Genomic DNA, 21,490 nt, shown 5'->3' with positions numbered 1-21,490 from the left:
TATGGGTACCGCACCAACCCTTCCTGGTGTTGTGCTCCTTTACTCTTTATCTATAGCGGACCTCCTAGTCTGCTGTACCTAGACCTCCTGGTCTGTCTGGACCTCCTGGTCTGTGCTACAGTAGACCTCCTGGTCTGCTATACTCTAATGCTCTTTTTTTAAATGTTTAACAAGGGATGCCTCCCAAGCCACCGTGCCGTCACTTACACGTATGTAACTCACGAGAACTCGATGATTTCCTGTGGTTCAACCCCAAAAATTAGAAACTGATATATATGTATACACACTCTTTCACCTCATATACTCTTTACTTTCGTTTCTGCGCAGAAATCCCTTTCATTCAGTATCGCAGGCTAATCCCGAGGAGTTGCAACTAGAGAAGGATCTATTAGCTTAAAATTTTGGACACTGAGATTGATTTGCGCTATTATCGCGTTGCCTCCTTATCGCCTAACTAAAACAATACTGTTGTGTTATTTGTATTATGTGGGCGTACCCAGATGCTCCGTTGAGTAATATACGCTCCGTGCGTCGGCCCTTGCATCGCGTACGCTAGTCCCGCCCTTTGTTAGAGACACATGTACGCAAGCCAGGTATATCCACAGAAATACAATTAACACGTTTATATCAATGTAGATGATCTTTAACTGTAATCATCTACTGAACACCACACAGAACTTCCTTGTATCTTAGGCAAGCCGTGCGCGTGTTTTACAAATTACTCCTTAACGTATTAATATTACTTTTAACTACCAATAGCAACAAATCTTTCTCAGCACGTTATCAATTGTGAAATGGCAAACAGGAAAGTGAGGTGTGAAAATACACAAATGAAAAGAAATACAGGTGTGTGCGTGCATGCGTGTGTGCGTACGCAAAACAGAAATAAACAGTTTTAAAAGACAATAGCGTACTGTTCTTACCTTCCGGTTCCGGATTCCACCAGCACTCATACAGCGTAGCGAAACAGACGCTTATCTAGCCAGCACTACTGTATCCCGATACGAAGGGATACTGCCTTCCCGCCCTTGCTGACAGATAAAGTCTGTGTTCGCTGGTGCGGATATGTGGAGGACGGACGAGCCGCCAATTGATAAAGCTAATTATTTATCTTATTACATTCACTATAAAATGGGTAAGAGACTCAGTACGCAATTGGCGTATGGGGTACCGCAAGGGTACGCACTTAGCGTAGCAGACACTTAGCCGTGGTCGAGATGCACATGCGACACGCTCGCTCACAACTTAACGCGTGGTGTCGAGCACGCTATAGGCGGCCGACTACCGTAATGCTACGCTACTCGCGTAGCGTACGCTCGTGACCACGAGGAGCACACGAGCGGCGCAGACGCTCACGGGATGACACTCAGTAAACCTTGTATGCAACACAGTGAAAGATTGAGTTTGTACTGTAAACCTTGGTTTTGTAATGTGAGCACAATGCAATGCTAATTAACCTCTATTGTATGAAAGCCTCTTGAGCGATTGAGACACTCTGAATACTCTCAGCAATGTAATAAACACACAATACCTTGCTAAGGTTCCAACACCTTTACTAACAATATCTAGCTATGTAAAAGTTAAAACAGTTAACAGTTCATACACTACAGGCTAACATCAATATCTAAGCAGGCTAACTACACATAAATATACAATATCGTCACAATCTTATACAATAACAGAGAGAGAGAATATGGCAAATACAAACAGAGATTTAGAATGGTTACAGAGAATAATTTACACACACTGGGGAATGATCGCTGCACAGCTCTGGTACCAGCTCCGAGTTAGTCAAGATGAAAACCGTTTGTGGAGAAAAGACTGAGCTGGCCAGGCTGGCTGTCCTTATATACACTGCGTACAGTATACTACAACGGGACCGACAATCTCATTGTTCATTGGACACAGGAATGTCTCCTCGCATCATAACAAAAGTTCATAGGTTAGTTTGAACAGGTGGGCTGTGACTATATCAAACTGCTCAGATGGGAGGGAATCTGAGAATTCCCGCCGCATGGATAATGAACCGCAAATATAGTAAATGTCCAGAAACTACTAATAGACATAACTATACGCAGGAGCGATTAATCTTTACCTAACCAGCACCGGATTGTTTCTAATAAAATGTTCTTTAGTTAGGTACCAAACACCACTGCTCAAACCCTGTCTGACCCTTCATATCATGCAAAGAGGAATTTCTCTGTCCAGCGACCAGTTACATTAAACAAACTTACAGTCATTATTAAGGGGAACATTATCTATAAAACATACTATTTGGTTTTATTATTTAACGATTGAGTCGCCCGCTAGACGCACACAAACTCTACCGTAAATGCACATACCATGCGCTCGAGTGCATGGCCGAGGAGGTGCCATCACGCAGCTGCGAGTATCCGCACGCACGGGAGAGAATGTGCACGTGCAGCAGGCACGCGCATGGGGTGGATATATGGCAACGTGTAGCATGATATTTTTCCGACTTTGACACTCTGTATATCAAGGATGCCTCATCAGGCTTATCTATGGTTTGCATTACAGGACTGTCACTACCAGTTCCAGGCACTGTCATTTGGCCTTTCCACAGCACCGAGGGTGTTTGCCAAGGTAATGGTGTGATAGCCCACTGGTATTAGGTGTGCAAGATCTGCTTTCACTGTGTATAGTACATCACACTTACTTTACCCCGGCTTGTCATGTGTTCAGGCACAGTTACCAGAGGGTCCCCTGAAGAATCAGGTCTTTAACTACAAGTACATTGTGGGTGTGGACTACAGGTGTCGGTGCAGCGCATAAAGAATTGGGCGCCAGGCCATCTCAGAAAAACAGCATAAAGTTTATTTCAACATCAAACGGATATTTCAGGGATAACTTGTGAACACTCCTCCAGCAAAAAGCATAAGTTACAGTGGATCCCATATCAGGGCACCTCCTCCAGCGCATCGCTTAGTCGCAGCTGCATATATATAGCGAACATCAGTACATACCAGTGCATTCTGTGACCAGTAGTGCTACACATCAGGTTACCTTCTCTCTCTCTCTCTTACTGAGCGAGGATTCTTTTCCTTGGGGGGCTTCTAATCACGCCACGTGGCTTTCCGACCACTTCACCCAGATACCTCTCGAGATACTTTTCCATGGGGGCACTTACTCACGCCGCGTGGCTTCCAACCACTTCACCCAGATACCTCTTGAGACTCACACCTTGAGCACACCTTTCTCCTGGCATCACCCTTTCACTGGATTCTGCATACTGCTGCTCTCACACTGCGATGTCTCCCTCTGTCAAATGCTTTGCTGTGGCTGGCATCACTCCCCACCTAAACATGTGGGGAGCCCTCACTGGGGCTACATCTTTCTGGTTAATCCACCACACACTTCAGCTAGCTAAAACATGTGCTTCTCCTCACTGTCTGTCTGCTCTCTGCTCTGCTGCTGCTGCTCTCATTCTGTTGTAGCTGTCTTGTGTCTCACTGCAGGACAACCTTTATATAACCCTGCATTCCCAGGGTCACATTCTAAATCTGGGATTTCCCGCTCTGTCTTTCCCGCTCTCAGTTTCCCGCTCTGAGTCTGCAAATGAGTGAGTCATGCCCTTTGCATTTTGCAGACTGATCTGTATAGCTATGAGCTGTGCTGTTAACTCCTTCTGTGCTGCAAGCTGTAGGCTGCTGGCACAGTGCTTATGCAACTCCAGCAAACATTTTACTTTGATTAAAGTCATGCTGGCACCTGTAGTGCCACAGTTGATTTGGGCTGCAGTTTCAGGGTATCACATGCACCCCAGCTAAAATCTTGCGTGTCCTCATGCAACAGCAGTTTTCAACATAACATATAATGACAGTACATGTGACAAAAAAACAACAATCACATATTCAGGAAAACATGGCATGTCAAACATCACATTACATACAAATCACATATTCTGTTGCGGTTTTCAAACGAGTTACAGTTCAGAGTCACATGTGATAGTAAAATGTTCTAGACATCTTGTGGCAATTGCGCCAAACACAGAGAACCTGCCCTCGCCTGCCCTTGTCTCCCCCCACGTCTGGGTCAAAAGAGACAGGTGGCTCTCGTGGGCCCCTCCCATTAAACAAGTTTCTCCAACTTTAGGAAAATAGATATAGGGGACTACATTCCCCTTGCGATTCTTGGCTCTTTTGGACACTCAGAAATGGCCAAACACAGTGCCCCCAAGGGTGTTGCTCCGACCGGGTGCACTGCATAGTCCCGATGTCCTGTGACATGAGTTCCACCTCCACAAATATTGCCCTTAGAGCCCCACGTTGGTAACCATGGTTGCTCGTATCCTGTTCGTGACGCCAAATGTGATAGCCCACTGGTATTAGGTGTGCAAGATCTGCTTTCACTGTGTATAGTACATCACACTTACTTTACCCCGGCTTGTCATGTGTTCAGGCACAGTTACCAGATGGTCCCCTGAAGAATCAGGTCTTTAACTACAAGTACATTGTGGGTGTGGACTACAGGTGTCGGTGCAGCGCATAAAGAATTGGGCGCCAGGCCATCTCAGAAAAACAGCATAAAGTTTATTTCAACATCAACGGATATTTCAGGGATAACTTGTGAACACTCCTCCAGCACAAAGCATAAGTTACAGTGGATCCCATATCAGGGCACCTCCTCCAGCGCATCGCTTAGTCGCAGCTGCATATATATAGCGAACATCAGTACATACCAGTGCATTCTGTGACCAGTAGTGCTACACATCAGGTTACCGTCTCTCTCTCTCTCTTACTGAGCGAGGATTCTTTTCCTTGGGGGGCTTCTAATCACGCCACGTGGCTTTCCGACCACTTCACCCAGATACCTCTCGAGATACTTTTCCATGGGGGCACTTACTCACGCCGCGTGGCTTCCAACCACTTCACCCAGATACCTCTTGAGACTCACACCTTGAGCACACTTTTCTCCTGGCATCACCCTTTCACTGGATTCTGCATACTGCTGCTCTCACACTGCGATGTCTCCCTCTGTCAAATGCTTTGCTGTGGCTGGCATCACTCCCCACCTAAACATGTGGGGAGCCCTCACTGGGGCTACATCTTTCTGGTTAATCCACCACACACTTAAGCTAGCTAAAACATGTGCTTCTCCTCACTGTCTGTCTGCTCTCTGCTCTGCTGCTGCTGCTCTCATTCTGTTGTAGCTGTCTTGTGTCTCACTGCAGGACAACCTTTATATAACCCTGCATTCCCAGGGTCACATTCTAAATCTGGGATTTCCCGCTCTGTCTTTCCCGCTCTCAGTTTCCCGCTCTGAGTCTGCAAATGAGTGAGTCATGCCCTTTGCATTTTGCAGACTGATCTGTATAGCTATGAGCTGTGCTGTTAACTCCTTCTGTGCTGCAAGCTGTAGGCTGCTGGCACAGTGCTTATGCAACTCCAGCAAACATTTTACTTTGATTAAAGTCATGCTGGCACCTGTAGTGCCACAGTTGATTTGGGCTGCAGTTTCAGGGTATCACATGCACCCCAGCTAAAATCTTGCGTGTCCTCACGCAACAGCAGTTTTCAACATAACATATAATGACAGTACATGTGACAAAAAAACAACAATCACATATTCAGGAAAACATGGCATGTCAAACATCACATTACATACAAATCACATATTCTGTTGCGGTTTTCAAACGAGTTACAGTTCAGAGTCACATGTGATAGTAAAATGTTCTAGACATCTTGTGGCAATTGCGCCAAACACAGAGAACCTGCCCTCGCCTGCCCTTGTCTCCCCCCACGTCTGGGTCAAAAGAGACAGGTGGCTCTCGTGGGCCCCTCCCATTAAACAAGTTTCTCCAACTTTAGGAAAATAGATATAGGGGACTACATTCCCCTTGCGATTCTTGGCTCTTTTGGACACTCAGAAATGGCCAAACACAGTGCCCCCAAGGGTGTTGCTCCGACCGGGTGCACTGCATAGTCCCGATGTCCTGTGACATGAGTTCCACCTCCACAAATATTGCCCTTAGAGCCCCACGTTGGTAACCATGGTTGCTCGTATCCTGTTCGTGACGCCAAATGTGATAGCCCACTGGTATTAGGTGTGCAAGATCTGCTTTCACTGTGTATAGTACATCACACTTACTTTACCCCGGCTTGTCATGTGTTCAGGCACAGTTACCAGATGGTCCCCTGAAGAATCAGGTCTTTAACTACAAGTACATTGTGGGTGTGGACTACAGGTGTCGGTGCAGCGCATAAAGAATTGGGCGCCAGGCCATCTCAGAAAAACAGCATAAAGTTTATTTCAACATCAAACGGATATTTCAGGGATAACTTGTGAACACTCCTCCAGCACAAAGCATAAGTTACAGTGGATCCCATATCAGGGCACCTCCTCCAGCGCATCGCTTAGTCGCAGCTGCATATATATAGCGAACATCAGTACATACCAGTGCATTCTGTGACCAGTAGTGCTACACATCAGGTTACCGTCTCTCTCTCTCTCTTACTGAGCGAGGATTCTTTTCCTTGGGGGGCTTCTAATCACGCCACGTGGCTTTCCGACCACTTCACCCAGATACCTCTCGAGATACTTTTCCATGGGGGCACTTACTCACGCCGCGTGGCTTCCAACCACTTCACCCAGATACCTCTTGAGACTCACACCTTGAGCACACTTTTCTCCTGGCATCACCCTTTCACTGGATTCTGCATACTGCTGCTCTCACACTGCGATGTCTCCCTCTGTCAAATGCTTTGCTGTGGCTGGCATCACTCCCCACCTAAACATGTGGGGAGCCCTCACTGGGGCTACATCTTTCTGGTTAATCCACCACACACTTCAGCTAGCTAAAACATGTGCTTCTCCTCACTGTCTGTCTGCTCTCTGCTCTGCTGCTGCTGCTCTCATTCTGTTGTAGCTGTCTTGTGTCTCACTGCAGGACAACCTTTATATAACCCTGCATTCCCAGGGTCACATTCTAAATCTGGGATTTCCCGCTCTGTCTTTCCCGCTCTCAGTTTCCCGCTCTGAGTCTGCAAATGAGTGAGTCATGCCCTTTGCATTTTGCAGACTGATCTGTATAGCTATGAGCTGTGCTGTTAACTCCTTCTGTGCTGCAAGCTGTAGGCTGCTGGCACAGTGCTTATGCAACTCCAGCAAACATTTTACTTTGATTAAAGTCATGCTGGCACCTGTAGTGCCACAGTTGATTTGGGCTGCAGTTTCAGGGTATCACAATGGCAGAGATGATGCTTCTCCTCCGCAAACAGGGAGTGAACATACCTGGACGACCTGCTGATCAAGGTGCCATCCACGGAGAGGTTATTGGACAACATTGTCCTCTCAACTCGTCTACTCCGGCATCACGGTGGATTCTGAACCTACCAAAATCTCACCTGGAACCAACACGGAGGCTTCCGCTCCTAGGGATGATACTGGATATGGAGGCACAGAAAGTATTCCTTCCATTGGAAAAGGCATTGGTAATCCAGTTGATGGTGCGGGATGTATTCAAACCAACCCGGATATCGGTGCATCTCTGCATTCACCTTCTGGGGTAGATGGTATCCGCCTATGTGGCGCTATAATACGGAAGGTTTCATGCAAGGCCCTTCCAGCTGGATCTGTTGGACAAATGGTCCGGATCGCATCTCCACATGCACCAGAGAATGTCTGTCGCCAAGAGCCAGGATTTCTCTTTTATGGTGGCTTCAGACCTCTCACCTAACCGAGGGCCGATGGCTCGGGATTCAAAATTGGATTCTGCTAAACACAGACGCAAGCCTCAGATATTGGGGAGCAGTCACCCAGGGGGAACAGTTCCAAGGAAAATGGTCAAGTCAGGAAGCCATTATTCTGATCAACATTCTGGAACAAAGGGCAATATACAACGCCCTTCTACAGGCATCACATCTTCTTCAAGATCAAGCCATCCAAGTTCAGTTGGACAATGTCACGGTAGTAACGTACATAAACTGACAAGGCGAAACGAAGAGCAGAGCAGCAATGTCAGAGGTGACAGAGATTCTCCTCTAGACAGAAAAGCATGCGGTGGAATTGTTGGCAATCTGCATTTCGGGAGTAGACAACTGGGAAGCAGACTTCCTCAGCAGACACGACCTATGCCCAGGAGAGTGGGGCCTCCACCCAGAGGTGTTCGGGTGCTTGACATGTCGGTGGGCATTCCACAAATCGACATGATGGCCTCTTGGCGAAAACATGAAGCTCCAGCAGTATTGTTCCAGGTTGAGGGACCCACAGGTTGTGATGGTGGACGCTCTGGCGTCCCCATGGATCTACTAGATGGTGTATGTGTTTCCACCACTGCCATTGATCCTAAAGATTCTCAAAAGATTAAAAAGGGTTCAAGCAATTCTCATTGCTCCGTACTGGCCAAGACGGGCTTGGATCTACTGGACATGCTCCTGGAGGATCTGTGGCCTATACTTCTTCGAGAGGATCTCCTACAACAGGGGCCGTTCATCTACCAAGACTTACCATGGCTACGTTTGACGGCATGGAAGTTGAGCATCAAATTATAGCCCGGAAAGGAATCCCGGATAAAGTTATTCCAACTTTGATCCAAGCCAGAAAAGGGGTAACGTCTAAGCATTACCACCGTATTTGGAAAAAATACGTCTCTTGGTGTGAGAACAGGAAATTTCCTATGGTGGAATTTTAACTGGGACATTTTCTGCAGTCAGGTGTGGATGTGGGCTTATGACTGGGCTCTATAAAAGTCAAAATTCCGGCCTTATCCATTTTCTTCCAGAAACAATTGGCTTCCCTCCCTGGAGGTTCAGACGTTCTTGAAGGGTGTTATGCACATCCAGCCACCCTTTGTGCCTCCCACGACACCTTGGGATCTCAGCGTGGTGTTGCTGTTCCTCCTATCTGAATGGTTTGAGTATTTACAGAAGGTGGACGTAAAGTTTCTTATGAGGAAGACCGTCACACTGTTGGCCCTGGCTTCTGCCAGGCAGGTGTAGGAACTTGGGGAATTGTTTCACAAGAGCCCCTATTTGATTTTTCATGAAGATAGAGCTGAACTCAGAACTCGTCAGCAATTTCTTCCATAGGTGGTGTCTGCGTTTCATATCAACCAACCTATTGTGGTTCCGTTGGTTACCAACACCTCCTCTACCTCAAAGTCCCTAGATGTTGTGAGGGCTTTGAAGATTTATTTGAAGTGGACAGCTTGTCACAGAAAGTCAGACTCACTGTTTGTTCTCTATGATCCCAATAAAATTGGGTGTCCTGATTCAAAGCAGTCTATTGCTCGCTGGATCAGGCTTACTATCCGGCATGCTTACTCCACGGCAGGTTTGCTGGTTCCAAGATCTGTACAGGCCCACTCTGCTAGGTTAGTGGGTTCTTCCTGGGTGGCTGCCTGGGGTGTCTCGGCTTTACAGCTCTGCCGAGCAGCTACTTAGTCGGGTTTGAACACGTTTGCTAAGTTCTACAAGTTAGATACTTTGGCCTCTGAGGACCTTAAGTTTGGTTAATCAGTTCTGCAGGAACCTCCGCACTCTCCAACCCGGTTTGGGAGCTTTGGTACATCCCAATGGTACTAATGTGGACTCCAGTATCCTCTGGGACGTAAGAGAAAATAGAATTTTAATTACCTACCGGTAAATCCTTTTCTCGTAGTCTGTAGAGCATACTGGGCGCCCGCCCATTGCTTCGTGTTTCCTGCACAGTTACTTGGTTAAGTATTGTTGTTGGTTCAGCTGTTGCTGTTCCTGTTCATGTTTGGTTAGCATGGCTTTCCTCTTGGTTTGTGTGTGCTGGTTTCAATCTCACCACTGGCCTTTCAATCCTTCTCTCAAAGTATGTTCGTCACCTCGGGCACAGTTTCTAGACTGAGTATGGTAGGAGGGGCATAGATTAATTTCATAAAGTGGCCAAGGCTCCTAGTGGACCCATCTATAGCCCATGATACTAATGTGGACCCCGGTATCCTCTACGGACTACGAGAAAAGTATTTACCGTTAGGTAATTAAAATCCTATTTTCTGTGCCGGGTAAATACTGGCTGCTTTATGTTTACACTGCAATTTAGATTTCAGTTTGAACACACCCCACTAAAATCTAACTCTCTCTGAACATGTTATATCTGCCCCCCCTGCAGTGCACATGGTTTTGCTCATTAGCTAACAAATTTGCTGCTTGCGATCAGGTCTGAATTAGACTGATATTTTCTAATAGTCATTATACAGCAGATGAGTTAGCTTGAGGACAGATCTGGTGTACAGGTCTAATGTTAGGGTGTTCAGCGCCCCCGTGTAAACTATACATTTGTGCCCTCCCATACTTTACAAAGGGAAATCGGGCGCAGTATCCGGACTCTGGGTCGACACCACTTAGGTCGACACACCTTAGGCCGACACCAGTTGTTTGACAATGAATCAGTCAACAACAGAAATAGCTTGATGCGGCAATTAGGTCGACTTGAACAAGGTCGACATGAGTTTCTCACTTTTTTAAAATTTATTTTACTTTTTCATACTTTACGATTCACATGGACTACGATTGGGAATAGTAACCTGTGCCGAGCGCAGTGGAAGCGGAGCGAGGCACCTTGCCCGAGGGGACACGGTGCACTAATTGGGGTTCCCAGTCACTTTACGAAGAAAACTACACAAACCCCCCATCAAAAACTCATGTCGACCTTGCTCATGTTGACCTAATAGCCATGTCGACCTATATCCAGTGTCAATCTACTCACTTACTCACTGTCGACCAATAGGTGTGGACCTAATGTGTGTCGACCTAGACACAGTCAACCCTGAATAGCAGATCCCCGCTTATACACATAATGCCCTCGTAGCAGTGCTGCTTATACACATATTGCACCCAGTAGTAGTGCCGCTTATACACATAATGCCCCCAGTAGTGGTGCCACTTATACACATAATGCCCCCAGTAGTAGTGCCCCTTATAACCTAATGCCCCCCCCACACACACACACACATACAGTAGCAATGGGCACATAGAACACGTGAAAATAGGATCGACAGTTCAAATGCTTGGCAGCTATTGCAGGTCTTTAGTAACTACATAGAAATATCCCTGGCAGCCAGTCCCACATAGTGGCACTGCAGAGGTTGGGTGACCGCAGGCAAGTGTGCAGCAGTCTGGCACAGACGAGGCCAGGCAGAACAAAAGGCAGAAGAGACATGGCAGTGCCAGGGGGTGCATACTGTCACATTCTCACCAGGGTCAATGACATGCGGCAGCGCTTATTGTACTTACTGAGCACAGGGACCACCAGGGGCCTAATTCAGACCTGATCGCTGCTGCAAATTTGTTAGCAGTTGGGCAAAACCTTGGCCCTAATTCAGACCTTATCGCACAGCTGCCGATCAGGTCTGAAGTGCGCATGCGCCGGTACCGAAGTGCGCCAGCGCATACCAGACAGCCGACGGCTGTCATAGGATAGCGATCGCCTTTGCCTGATTGACAGGCAGAGGTGATCGCTGGGTGGGAGGGGGTGGCACGGCAGCTTTTGGCCTCCGTTTTGTGGGTGCGGTCCAGCGCGGACCGTGCCGGGGGCATGCTGCGGCGGCTACGTGATGTCACACGCAGCTGCTGTGACCTGAGCAGCGACAAGTACCTCCCGGCCAGTGCGCAAGAACTGCGCTGGCCTGGATCTACTCCTGAAGTACAGAAGCCGCTGTGCGATACTACGCGGGGGATGGGGGTCGGACTTGACATGCGGGGCGGACTAGTCCTGTGCTGGGCGTCCCCCCGCATGTCTGGGTGACTGATCGTAGATGTGATAAATTTAGCACATCTATAATCGGGTGTGGATCATTAGATCGACAGTGTCTAGGTCATCAATGTTTAGGTCGACCAATATAGGTCGACAGTCACTAGGTCGACAGGGTTGGAAGGTCAACAGGGTTTCTAGGTTGACATGTGCTAGGTCGACGTTTTATTTTTGTGTCGTTTTCTGCGTACAGTGACCGGGAAGCCGAATTAGTGCACCGTGTCCCCTCGCATGACGAGTGAAGGTTTACCGTTCCAATCATAGTCCACGTTGATCGTTAAGTATGAAAAAGTTCAAAAAAAGAAAAAAAATTGAAAAACTCATATTGACCTTTTGACCTGTCGACCTAGAAACCCTGTCAACCTTCCAACCCTGTCGACCTATAGTGGTCGACCAAGACAGTGTCGATATACAGACCGGATCCCCTACGATCAGGTCTGAAGTAGGCCCCATGTGCACTGCAGGTGGGGTAGATATAACATTTGCAGAGAGAGTTAGATTTGGGTGGTTTTTTGTTTCTGTGCAGGGTAAATACTGGTTGCTTTATTTTCACACTGCAATTTAGATTGCAGATTGAACACACCCCACCCAATTTTAATTCTTTCTGCACGTGTTACATCTGCCCCACCTGCAGTGCAGCATGGTTTTGTCCAACTGCTAACAAATTTGCATCAGCGATCAGGTCTAAGGTGGTCATTCCGAGTTGTTCGCTCTGTATTTTTTTCTCTCAACGGAGTGATTAGTCGCTAATGCGCGTGCGCAATGTCCGCAGTGCGACTGCGCCAAGTAAATTTGCTATGCAGTTAGGTATTTTACTCACGGCATTACGAGGTTTTTTCTTCGTTCTGGTGATCGTAATGTGATTGACAGGAAGTGGGTGTTTCTGGGCGGAAACAGGCCGTTTTATGGGTGTGTGCGAAAAAACGCTACCGTTTCTGGGAAAACCGCGGGAGTGGCTGGAGAAACGGGGGAGTGTCTGGCCGAACGCTGGGTGTGTTTGTGACGTCAAACCAGGAACGACAAGCACTGAACTGATCGCAGATGCCGAGTAAGTGTGGAGCTACTCAGAAACTGCTAAGAAGTGTCTATTTGCAATTTTGCTAATCTTTCGTTCGCAATTTTGATAAGCTAAGATTCACTCCCAGGGGGCGGCGGCTTAGCGTGTGCAAAGCTGCTAAAAGCAGCTTGTGAGCGAACAACTCGGAATGAGGGCCTAAATTAGGCCCCAGGCTGTGTGACCGGGTGCGTGCAGACAAGGCAGGTGTACACTGCGGGGCCAGAGCCGGGGGGAGGAGGGGTTGGGAGCCGGAGCAATCTTACATTGGGAGCTGCACTACACACTGCCGGCGCGGCTGCCTGTCATCTAGTCTGACTGGCACAGCAGCAGCTGACAACAACAGCAGGGTAGCAGAATGGGGAGAGCGCCTTTTTTTAGAACGGTGCCTCCCAGCACCTCATATCCTGCTAAAAGCAAAGTCGATGTGTTCACAGTTGAGCAATTATTTCTACTACACATGCCTAAATTATTCTGAAGCCCCTACGGTGCATACCTTAACAGTAAGTGTAGGCACAAATTTACTGTTGCTTATGGAGCCATAGGTATTCGATATGGCAGGGGCAAAGCGATGGGCTTTCCTGGGAATGTATGGGATGTGGTTTGAAAGGAGTGCAAAATAATCTGTTGCCTGTGCGTGTTAAGGAAGTGTCACGGTGGTGTCACTGCAAACAGTTGCATTGTTACACACACAGCGCTGTCCATAGAGGCCAAGTCCACATGGAGACACTACACCAGCCAAAGACAGTTTCAGGTTTTGATGGTGGACTGTCTAAAACCACCGGTAGTGCTCTTTCGCACAGGGGTGGAGAAAGTGGGTATCTCAGGGCTTGCACATTCTGCCGAACACTGGTGTACAAGGGGAAGGCTGAAAGTAGCATCTGCGACTATGGCAAAGGGCACTGGAGCAGACGCAGTAGTGTTCCCCTCTGAATCAGGCCCATGGGCTGTTGCTGAATTATTAGCAAATGGGCGTAAGTTACATCTGAAATCAGAGTATATTCTCACTTCTATACAGATGGAGCCGTGCTCATCTAGTGCGGCTCCATCGCAGGTGTGCACTACCGGTGGGACTAGGCAATCCGACGCCTAGTCCTGCTACGGGAGTGCACAGAGACGCTCCCATTTAAGTGAATGGAGCGCGTATCAGACGTGCGCGTGCACACCAGATGGACGCATTTTGTGGCTCCACCTGTATGAGGTACAATCGAGAATAGTTGCGGTTGGCAACCACAGTATGGGCTTAATTTATCCTAGTATGGGAGGCAGTAGCGGCTGTGACAACTACTGCTACATGCTAATCCAACAGGAGGCATCTTCTGTAAATAGGCACATCCTTTCTGCTTCTCTGATCTGCTGCTGTGTCCGAGGATGCTGCATCGGATCACTGCAGGATCCTCAGCCATGGACTAACCTTCAGGTATTCAGAATGGCCGTTGCAACTCTGAGGCCAGAAAGTCTGCATTGGAAAGCAAAGACTCTGATCTTGTCACGCCTACTAAATGGAAGTGACATCCCCACCATTTTGTAGAATGCTACCCGTTGCCTCCCACTCTCCACCGCCAAACATCCAGTGCATTGCAAGTGGAGCTGCAGCACCATCGGTTGAAAGGTGCATAGCCAGACATGTGCACTGTGGCTCTGGAACATGCCCAGTTTAAAAAAAAAAAGGGTTAAACGTGAAAACATGCTCCATTTTTCATTAGTACCATATCACAGCCCCTTCCACCGCACTTGCATCCATATTTTAAACCACTACATTTAGGTGCACCAATTTAATTAACTTATTATTTATACTATTCAAATTTTCTATTGCAGATGAAACAACATGACCTATGTTACAACTCCACAGTCCCAATCCACTACACCCATCCAAGCACAAGCTGATATGAAAATTACTGGATGGTCACAATGGTGATCCAAGGCTGTGTTCGCAGATGCTGCACTTTGATCTCACAAATGCATGCACGAGGCATCTATCTCCTACAGATGCTTCCTGCTGCATTTGAATTTTAAGTACACAGAATTGCAGTAGCTGTGCTATTCCATACAAACATGATACCCCTTTTCCATCTATAGCACAGGTCGCAGCCGTGTCGCCTGATACGGCTGCAACCTGTGCTACAGCCCCCTTTCCCACAGCACTCACCAACCCAGCATATTGCTGGGTTGGTGACGCTGCTAGTGACGCAGTAGGGGCAGCGCTGGGAGATCACATGATCTCCCAGCGCCGCCCTCCCATACACTGTGAATGGGAGCCGTGTCGCCTCGACACGGCTCCCGTTCACACTAGACAGCTTACCGGGTTGAACACGTGTTCAACCCAGCTAGCTACCTGGGTAGGATTCCCGGATCACTTGATCCGGGAATTTGCAGGGGGACCCTTTTCCACTAGGAAAAAACACGGGTAAATGCGCGCCCCCACGCATTTACCCGTGTTTTAAAAGCTAGCGGAAAAGGGGTATGAATTAGACCCTTAATCAATGGTACCAACCTTATCACATCAACCGTTGTCACTCCCTCCCTTTCTCCTGTGCCTTGTGGAACGGCATGTCGGTCTTTAACAGACTTGGCTTCAGTCATACAGTAACTCTTTTATCTCTGCACTCCACTACCTCCTCAAAGTGGCGTAAGTTCGCCCTAGTTGCTCGGAGGCAAGATAAATATTGGTGCTCCCCCCTAAATATATATATATATATATATATATATATATATATAAAAGAGAAAAGTGTATGGTGGCACTCACGCAGACTGACTCAAATTATTGAAGAAGGTTTCCCTTTAATGCGGCATTAAAGGGAAACCTTCATTAATAATTTGAGTCAGTCTGCGTGAGTGCCGCCATACACTTTTCTCTTATATTGTTAGCTTTGCCAAGCTAACTAGGAGGGCACCGCAGCAAAGTTTATTTTTATTTATCGGAGTGCCGGAAACTCTTTTTGCTTTTTATATATATATATATATATATATATATATATAGTGTTCTGAAATAAAAATGTATATATACATCTCATTGTCTTGTATATTAAATCACACATTTCTTAGCAGTCATACCCAGGATTAGAAGCCATGACCTGGTACACTGACAGCAGACACTTTACTAATGGAGCTATTTGCTCCTGTACAGGAAACATGAGAATTCTATCTATATGAGGTTAATTGTAATTGTCAGAGAAGTATCTTCATATAGTTAGAATTCTCATATTTCCTATACAGGAGTAAATAGCTCCATCAATAAGAGGTCTGCTTCCAGTGTTATAGGTCGTGATTTCTAATCCTGGTATGACACTTGTAAAATGTGTATCTATAATAAACAGGCTGTGACGTGTAGGGTGTAGGGAACAGTGAGGAAGTTGGCCACTGAAGAGATATCAATTAACTTAATTGAATGGTGTCACAGAATGGAAGGAGAGGTTCCCCCCCTTCAGAGCAGGAGCCCTGCGGCAGATGACTCTGCTGCCTCCCAGAGTTACGCCTCTGCCTCCTCAGCATTACCAATACCAATACCTGACTCTTTCCATCATACACTACTTCCCCTGAAGCTCTTTCAGCAAGGGGCCTTTGATGATTAACAATGTGGCGATAGTTCTTCTTTCCCCCCTGCTGTACCTCTCAGATGCTACTCCTTGCACCCTCCCTCTCCCTTTTCTCATTTATTCAACTCTTCCTACCTATTCCTATGGTGACTTCAATATCCAACTGGAATCCTATTGATGTTGCTGCTTTCAAGCTGCAACAGTAATGGGATCACATCGTCCTTTGACCTCACCCAACAGACCAACTCTCCATCCCACTTCTGCCGTCACTCACTTCTGCCACTATTGTGATATCTCTGTTTTCACCTGTTTCCCTCTCCCTCTCTATGACCACCATCTTCCTCTACTTTAGAAAGCTTTGGCAAGCTGTATGTTTATACATACAGTATATATATATGTATATATATGTAGATAGACCGCACAAACACCAAGTATGATCTGATTAGTCCATGGGTGCTCGGTTGGCACAATTGAATATACAATAGTCCTCACCATGAGGCTCCGGCCGGGGCTATGGTTAGGAAGAACCAGCACTCCATAATGCAAATTGAGGTAGCTTTTAATGCCCTTATTCCTTAGACAAGTCACATATGAGTAAGCATGAACAATGCATAGTTACATCAGCCTTGAAATTCAACATAACCTGGGGAATACATTCCTGACCAGGGGTAGCTCCCAACAGCCGTTTCAGGCAACGCCGTCATCAGGCACGCAAGCACTTTCTGACATGGCAGTTTGACACTTTGCCTGGTTATTCCCCTGAGGAAGGTTACTTACCTAAAACGGCTGTTTGGGAGTTTGCCAGTGATGAAATATTACCACAAAGCGATGAGTATATGCTGTTGTCGATACATGCTGATGTCGATGTCATTGCTCTATGAGAGAAGTTCAACTTGAAGTAAAGATTTGTTTTGAAAATCACGCAGAGTGCTGGTTCTGTCTCCAACCTCATTTCGAGGGATTGGCATGTGACTCTCTCTCTCTATCTCTATATATATATATACAGCTTGCCAGTGCTTTGAATTCATGTTGTTTGGTTTGAGTATTCTCTGTTTTGGAAAGCTGCGGGAAATCTGTTATAAATACTGGGTATTTAATTGGTGCCAAAGAAACCTATATTTTTCTATTTTTCTCTACTTTAGGTTTTGCCTTCAACCTTCACCCTCACTCCCAAGTTTGTGCTCACAAAGCACAACATGGCTGATCTTGACCTTTCCCTCACCTGCCTTGAACAAGCTATTTCACTTTACAATTCCACTCTCACAAATACTCTTGACTCTGCTGCCCAGACCATCACTCTCTGGCTCTGCCGGTCTGTTTCCCAACTCTTCTAAACAAAATTGACTTGTTACCCTCATAAATGTTCCAGACCTCAGAACAGTACAGAGCAGTGCCGTAAATAGACATTTTAGTGCTGTGTGCAAGAAACAGCATCGGTGCCCCCCCCCCCACCCAACACACACACACACACACACACACACACCCTTGCATATAAAACAGGGCCAGTGCGCCAAAAAATATAGGGGCGTTTTTTCTTATGAGGGGGCATTGCCACAAAATAGTACCAATTTATGTTACACTGTACAGTAGTCTCCATTATTCAAATTACGTCGCACAGTAGCGCCACTTACACACATTACACCAGGTAGAGCGCATTTTACACATTACGCCAGGTAGAGTCACATTTTACATAGTATGGCAGGTAGAGTCCCCTTTTACACAGTACTGCAGGTAGAGTCCCATATTACACATTATGGCAAGTGGTGTCCCCTTTTACACAGTATGGCAGATAAAGTTACATTTTACACAGCATGGTAGGTAGAGCCCCCCTTTTTTTTTTTACACATTCCGACAAGTGGAGTCCCTTTTTACACATTAACAGTATACTACCTGCCCAGCATATCTGTAACCTTCCCCCTCCCCCCCCAGATATCCTGCATTTGCCCCTGTTCATGCCCACCATCCCCTATGCTGTGCTAATTGCTAAGTTTACCTTCAGACTGCAGGAGCCGGCGGTTCTCAACTTACACAGGACGGGCACTGCAGCACAGATCCATCTGCACACAGAGGGGCCAGGCACCCGGCGCTGCTGAAAGATCCTGCGGGTGGGGGGTCGGGCATCGCTGCTCATGGCTCAGCGTTACCATGGGGCGGGGGGGTGGCCATTAAGCGTGGCTCAGAGTCAGCATACCATGAGGGGGGGCAGCCATTCCATGCAGCTCAGCGTTATGGGGGAGGGGGGCTGGCCATTAAACGTGGATCAGAGTCAGCATACCACAAGCGGGGCTCAGTGTTACCACGGAGGAGGGAGGGCAGCTCACTTTTACCACGAGGGAGGGGGTGGGGGCGGATCGGGCAATACTGGCCGCAGCTGCATTGTAAGCTCCATCTTGGGGGAGAGGGGAGGCGGAGCTGACATTCAGGAACCTGTCAGTGTCAACTATAGATTGTCGTTGTGGCTGGGTGCGCCCCAGGTCAACCTGCACTGTGTGCAAGGCACACAGCACACATACCTAGTTACGGCTCTGGTACAGAGTGAAATCATACAATCACATTCTCCATATGCTTTAGCTCTGCACTGACTCACACTAAACAATCATACTTAAAAACTCTTATCTCCTCTCAGTTCTACAACCCTCACTGACTATTTGTTACTTGTAACTCAGTTCTCTGCCAGCTTGCACCTACATTGCCATCCTCTCTTTCTGTACTTTATTTCCGCATCTACTTTACTACCAAAGTCATGCATAATGCTATCGCCTCTCTCTTGCAGCCTATCACCCCCACCACCACCACCACTCTCTCTACAGCCTTCAAAACTTTTGCATTCTCTCCCACCACTGGGAATAGTAAAGACAACACTCTCCTATCCCTCCCAGCTCTCCTGATGCTTTTTCCCACCTCGCTCATCTTTTCAACCTAACCATCTCTTTTGGCTCTGTCCCCTCTTCCTTCAAACATACCCTAGTCTTATAAATGCTTAAAAAAATGTGACCTGATCCCAACACTCTGTAACTATTGCCCTATTTCTCTCCTCCCCTATACCTCCAAGATCCATGAGAGGATTGTCAGTCTCTGCCTCACCTCATTCCTTTCTACTCACTCTCTACTCTACCCTTTCCAGTTAGATTTCTGACCTCGCTACTCCACTGAAACTGCTCTCACCAAAGACGCCAATTACCTATTCATGGCCAAATCCAAGGATCACTTCTCTTTCCTCATCCTTCATGATCTGTTTGATGCCTTCAGCACTGACACTAGCCTTGCCTCCTCACTTTTCACTCTAGCGGCCTCTGTGAATCTGTCCTATCTTGGTTTTGCTCCTATTTTACCAACCACTACTTTCCTGTCTCTTCTATGACTCTATCTCCACCTCACTTCCATTATGTGTAGAGGGTTCATTCTTGGACACCTTCTCTTCCCCCTTTACACATCCTATATTGTAAATATTATCAGCTCCTTCAATACCATCTTAAGCTGATAGCACTCAAATATCCCTCTCCTCTCCTGACCCTTCTCCTTTCATTCTCTCTTCCAGTTTCAACTCCATCTGGATGGCCAAGCATTCCCTGAAGCTTTATATGACCAAGACCAAACTTATTGTTTTCTCCTGCCCATGTTCCCTCCACCTCTCACCCCCTCCCTCTCTCTGTTGCCAACAATACCATCTCCTCTATACCCCAAGGCTGCTGCCTTAGGGCCTGATTCTAAGAGGCTAATTTATCAACCAGTGATAAAACTCAACATGAGTGAAAAAATTCATTGCGTATGATAAATTGTGCTCCAGCAAAGCATCTCTCAACTGTCATTTTTCAAACACATGACAGGAGCTGAACACATGACAATTGTGAGCTGATTGGTTGAAGCACCATTTATCATATGCAATGATTTTTATCACTCACGGTGAGTAATAAATGAGCCCCTAAGTTAAACGTGGGCATGGCTGCATCTATTGCATCATCTGTGTTTGCATCTTATGCTGTAACCAAGTTTCTTATTCTGAGATGCGAATTTGCAGCATCATGCAGTCCTATGGCAGATGCAGTTTCTCCATCTGAGTATGGCTTTCTGTATCAGTGGCTGTGTGGATGTCCTGCACCCTGTTCCGGTACACGAAATAGCTATCTAATGTAGTCTGTGCCCAGCTCCGGCACCCGGAATGCTATCTACAGTGATCTGCTTCCTGGTCCGGCCCTCAGAATGGCTGTGTAATGTGGTCTGGATGTTCTGCACCCCGTGTCGGTACATGAAATAGCTATCTAATGTAGTCTGCATCCCGTTCCGGGTGAACGGCTATCTAAGGTGGACTGTGCTCCGTTCCGGCACCAGGAATGCTATCTACGGTGATCTGCTGCACCAGGAATGGCTGTGTAACATGGTCTGGATGTCCTGCACCCCGTTCCGCTACACGAAATAGCTATCTCATGTGGCCTGCGTCCTGTTCCGGCACCCGGAACGGCTATCTACTGTGGTCTGCGCCCCATTCCAGCACCCGGAATGCCTATTTATGGTGGTCTGCAGCCTGTTCTGGCAGTGAAAGGTGGTCTTGGCACCTCCTTTCAGCACACAGAACTGATATCTAAGGTGGTCTGTGGCACATTCTGGCACTCGGAACTGCTATCTAAGGTGGACCGCCCAGCATTAGTGGCGCCAAACTGCTATAGGTAATGTGGTCTGGGTATTCTACAGTCGACAGTCACTAGGTCGACATGGATGGAAGGTCGACAGGGTTTCTAGGTCGACATGTGCTAGGTCGACAGGTCTAAAGGTCGACATGAGTTTTTCACATTTTTGGGGGGGGATTTTTTCATATTTAACGATCCACGTGGACTACGATTGGAACGGTAAAGTGTGCCGAGCAAAGCGGTAGCGGAGCGAAGGCACCATGCCCGAAGCATAGCGAGCGAACGCGGTGCACTAATTTGGGATCCCGGTCACTCTACGAAGAAAACGACACCAAAAAAAAAATCCTCATGTCGACCTTTAGACCTGTCGACCTAGCACATGTCGACCTTCCATCCATGTCGACCTAGTGACTGTCGACCTATAGTGGTCGACCTAAACATTGTCGACCTAGACACTGTCGATTTGATGAACCACACCCGATTATATAGCCTGAATAAGGCATCAACAACTAAGGGATAACAGGATCATCTAAGAC

This window comes from Pseudophryne corroboree, chromosome 5, assembly GCF_028390025.1.
Source record: "Pseudophryne corroboree isolate aPseCor3 chromosome 5, aPseCor3.hap2, whole genome shotgun sequence".
Lineage (NCBI taxonomy): Eukaryota > Metazoa > Chordata > Amphibia > Anura > Myobatrachidae > Pseudophryne > Pseudophryne corroboree.
The sequence above is the reverse complement of the archived record's forward strand: the minus strand, read 5'-3'. Positions refer to the sequence as shown.